Here is a 4980-nt window from a genome sequence, read left to right on the forward strand (position 1 = left end):
GTGCGACGGCAACATTAAAATATGAAAGTATGCATCTTTCATGTCCAGTGTTGTCATGTAAACTCCCTGTGAAAGTAGGGGGATTACTTCCTGTAGGGTGACCATACGAAATATTTGAGGTTTCACAAATTTGTTCGCTGGGCGCAGATCTAGTACAGGGCGCATGGTTAAGTCCTTTTTGGGTACAAGGAAGTACACTGAATAAATACCTTCCGTTACCTGTGATAGAGGCACGACCTCTATTGCTCCTTTTAGTAGCAGTAGTTCCACTTCTTGAAGAAGAATGTCGAGGTGTTCTGGTGACAGGCGTCGTCCCCTTGGGGGTCTGTACGTGGGGGACCGACTGAATTCTATACAGTACCCGTGGGCTATAGTTGATAATACCCATCGGTCTGATGTTATTCCCTCCTATGCTGGTAGAAAGGATGTTAACCGGCCCCCGACCGGTGATGCATGGGAGGGGACCCGAATCTTCGGGTCATTTGGTGTTGGTAGCCGGGGAACCTCTGGAAGTGGGGCCCCGACCTCTGCCCTTGCCACGGCGCTGTCCTCTTTGCGTGTACTGGCCACTGGTTCGCTGAGTAGAGGACCAGTTGCCTGCAGTGTACTGCTGTTGTTGCTGCTGTTGTTGGCGTTGGCCTCGAAAAAAGCATCTGTTGCCGAATCCCCGCTTATTGGGAGGCCTTGAGATTTGGTCTAAGGTCTTGAGGGTGTCAAAATCCTTTTTCGCAGTCTCTAGTGCATCGTCCACGGCTTTCCCAAAGAGGTTAGACTCCTCTATTGGTTTATTAATGAGTGATGCCTGGGTTTCTGGCTTAAAACCGGAATTGTGGAGCCAGACATGACGCTTTTGGAAGGATTCCCTGGACTAAAGACCGGCCAGCCGTTTCTGCTGCATCAAGAGTGTTTTTAATGATGCTCTGGTTAACCAGAGTTCCTTCATTTACTGTGGCCAATATGCAAGTTCTTAGGGGCTCAGGGACTTCCTCGAGATCTTGCCGTAATTTACCCCATTGGGCATCAGCATAACTTGCCAGTAGTGTATTATTATTGGCAATTCTGCTTGAAAAAGCTGCCGAGGCTGTAATTCTTTTACCAAGGGCATAGAGCTTTTTTCCTTCATTGTCTGGGGGTGCTTCGCTCGTTGACAGCGGAACCCCTGCTCTTTTCCTTGTGGTAGTTACCACCAAGGAATCCGGAATTGAGTGACCCCTAATGTATAATGGGTCTGAATGAGAAGGAGTGAACAGCTTTTCAATTCTGGGATTGACCCCTCTGACCAGAGCAGGTGTGGACAACGATGGAGTGATTCGTCTCTTAACTGAGGCGTGGAGGGGAATGGTTTGACTAGTGGGAGGTTTTTCCTTAATGATTCTTTCTACAAAATCAGTATCAGGGGTAATTTCACCAGTTTCAATTTCAAAATGCGCTGCTGCCTTCCGAAGTAGCGCGTTGAAGGTGGGTTGATCATCTATTGGTGATGAGTTCCGACCCGTGTGGTCTGAGGAGAGGGAAGGTTTATGATGTCAGGGTCTGTAGACTCTGTTGGTGACTGCCAGGGCTGTGAGCCACCTTCATCTGGGTCTTCCTCGAAGCCCCCCCCACCCATGTCAGGGCTTTCATCAAAACCTTCTTTTATTCCGAGGTTCTGTTGGTCTTCCTTGAACTCCTCATCTTCATGGAAGTGAGAGTCTTCTTCAGTGAGGTCATAAGTATTCATGTCCTCTAGAAGGGGGTTAAATAACCTAGGATATTTAGCCCTGGAGTCATCCTGAAGTGCCTCCGTTGGTCTCTTGGGTGTTTTATTTTCAGGAGTAGACATGAACCTTTCCAACTTGTCCATACATGACTGGACTAGGTTTGTTCCCTAACGTCGAGGACAAAGGTCCCTTCGCCTTCCGAGAAACCTTCTTGCAGGCTAGGGCCCTCCTTTGTCAGCGGGAGTGGTCCCTGCCTTCCTGCCGGCATCCTCGACGCTTCCCTGGCCTTGTGAGCGGTTTTCGGTGTGTCACTCGCCGTCCGTCTCTGTCCGTCCTTGGCAGCTATACGCGCCAAGCTCTCGACGATTAGTTCCTCCGAGGGTAAGTCTGGCGTTGCCGAGTCTTTTTCGGCGACGACCGCACTCTGACAAGGCGCGTCACGTGCCGTGTTGGTGGTAGCGCCCTTCTTTACGGGTAGCCCAGTCGCTGGACGTGTATGCGGTGGCGGGTAGGGCTTGCGACCCTTACGGTCGGTGGAGGGCGCCGGTAGGCCCGGCGTCTCTGTTGGCGCTAGGGCTTTCTTCGTCTTTGATGAAGACGTGCCATAGGTTGTGTGTTTATGCTTGTACCTTCTGTGTTCGTCAGTGTCGCCGGGGTGTTCATCCCCATAAGCAGGGCGTGAGCCGAGCTGGCCGGGGACAGACGACGAGGAGCGGGAACGCTCCCTAGAGAGGTCTACAACCTCTGAGGCAGAGGTCGGGTTATCACTATCCTCGTCACACTCGGTGGCGGCGGGTGAGGAATCAGACCTAGACATAGCATAGGCTGCCCACCTCTTGACCCTGCGGTCCTTTAAAGTCTTTGGCCGAAGAAGTCTAAGGGGAGTCCTCTCCATAGCTGAGGATACAGTTAAACGTGATAACAACCCCGAAGGAAAGAGAGGGGAAAGAGAAAGGCATTCTCAGAAAGAACAAGAAAATGTCCCACAACCCCACTCTCCCTACTCTCTTAGGCCGGCGAGGCCAGGCCACGTGTTCGGCAGCGCCGAAGGATCTCCTCCGTCTAAGTCACCGCCGTCGAAGTTCTTGCTCGGCAGTGAAACAGCTTCGCAGCTACGACGTCGAAGGAGGGATCTAATGTAATGTCTTAAATAACAACCAAAGGGTCGAGTAAATGATCTTGCAATTTCTCTCGAGGAGCTCCGCGTAAAGGCAACCAATATCTGGGCGGAAAAAAGCAATCCGAGGGACCTCGATGCGTGAGGGATTGTGGGTACATTGCACGTCACTATAGGGATAGTGTGACAGACACGCCTTGTCGACGTCCCCTTTTCGACTACAAAAAACAAAATGCAATACTCCGCAGTGAACACTGGATGTCGGACTATGCACAGCATGTGATTCTAAGCAGATTAACAAACATCAGAAATATATATATATATAATATATAATCGTATATCGTATTTCTGATGCTTGTATCTGCTTAGATTCACATGCTGTGCATAGGCCGACATCTAGTGGAAGCTGCGGAGTATTACAGTTTGTTTTTCGAAACTCGAAAAGGGGCATCTAACTGGGGCGTGCCAGTAATACTATCCCTAGTGTGAGGTCCACTGTACCCATAATCCCTCATGCGTGTAGGACCCTCAGATTGTATTTTTTCTGACATGAGGTAGCATGAGGAGTAGCGCGAGTACAGAGTATCCAAGCAGATAGATAGATAAGACTACAAGCATCCATGCGCCTTCTCTCAGAGGGGAGGAAGGGCGGGCGCATGTGAATCTAAGCAGATACAAGCATCAGAAATACGATTACGGCGAGTAATGTATCCCTTCTGAGGCTTGTGGAATCTGCTTAGATCACATGCTGTGCATAGATTAGCGAACAGTGTTAGAAGAAGGAGGTGGGATGTGAGAAGGGTCATGAGCGAACAAACGTCTTAGAACCGCTTGTCCCACTTGAGTATCTGTCTTGGAATGCGTGTCAATGCAGTAGTGCTGAGTAAAAGTGTGAATAGAGCTCCATGTAGCTGCTTTGCAAATGGTGTCAAGGGGTACATTTGCAATGAAAGCCAGAGTGGCCCCCGTGCCTCTTGTAGAGTGGACCCTTGGCGTAAAAGGCAGAGTTTTATCTGAAAGGGAGTAACACAGCTGGATACATTTGACTATCCATTTTGAGATGGCACCTTTAGAGACGCGATCTCCTTCTCTGCCTGTAGCTACGGAGATGAACAGTTGATCTGTCTTTCCTAGCGGTCTGGTCTTGTCTACGTAGTAGAGGACCGCTCTTCGCACATCTAGTGTGTGTAGTTCCACCTCAGCAGAGCTTTTGGGTTCTTGGAAGAAGGCTGGTAGCTCAATGGACTAGTTAACATGGAATTTTGAAATGAACTTAGGTGAGAACCTAGGGGGAGTTCGTAGAACCAGTTTATCCTTATGAACAGTAAAGAAAGGATCTTGCACTGACAGAGCCTGAATTTCACTGAACCTTCTTATGGATGTAATGGCTACTAAGAAGGCAGTCTTATAAGGCAGGTGTTTGAGACTAGCTTTATGCATGGGTTCAAAGGGGGGGTCCCATGAGTTTAGCAAGCACCACATTAAGGTCCCATCCTGGTGGTGGGATAGACATTGGAGGGTGGAGTCTCTTCACCCCTTCCATAAAGGCTTTGACAACTGGCACCTTCCACCATGACACCTTGTTATGGGAGGTGGTGTAGGCTGAGAGTGCCGCCAGGTGTACCTTGAGTGAATTAAATACCAACCCTGCATCCAGTAAGTGGAGCACGTAGGTGACAATATTGGAAGGAGTGCAATCAACTGGGTTGATTTGTTTATTCTGGCACCAAATAACAAATCTTTTCCACTTATCAAAGTAACAGTGTCTTGTGCTCGGTTTCCTTGATTCTTTTAGGATATCCATGCACTTCTGTGGTAAATTGAGATGGCCAAACTCTATGACTTCAGGAGCCATGCTGCCAAGTTCATCGAGTTGGATTGAGGATGCACTGTTTGTCCTTCGTGCTGGGAGAGTAGGTTGTACCAACACGGGAGTCTGATGGGTTCGCACACTGCCAGTTTGCGCAGGTGTGGGAACCATGGTTGTCTCGCCCACATGGGAGCAACTAGGATGAGCGTCATCGATTCCCTGTGTATCTTGTTGACCACCTTCAGCATCAGGGCAGTTGGCGGGAAAGCGTAGGCAAACATCCCTGACCAATTCATCCATAGAGTGTTCCCCTTGGAGCCTGGGTGGGGGAACCTGGATGAAAATTGTGGGCA

The sequence above is a fragment of the Ambystoma mexicanum genome, chromosome 1p (genome assembly GCF_040938575.1).
Source record: "Ambystoma mexicanum isolate Mex_15411 chromosome 1p, UKY_AmexF1_1, whole genome shotgun sequence".
NCBI classification, from domain to species: domain Eukaryota; kingdom Metazoa; phylum Chordata; class Amphibia; order Caudata; family Ambystomatidae; genus Ambystoma; species Ambystoma mexicanum.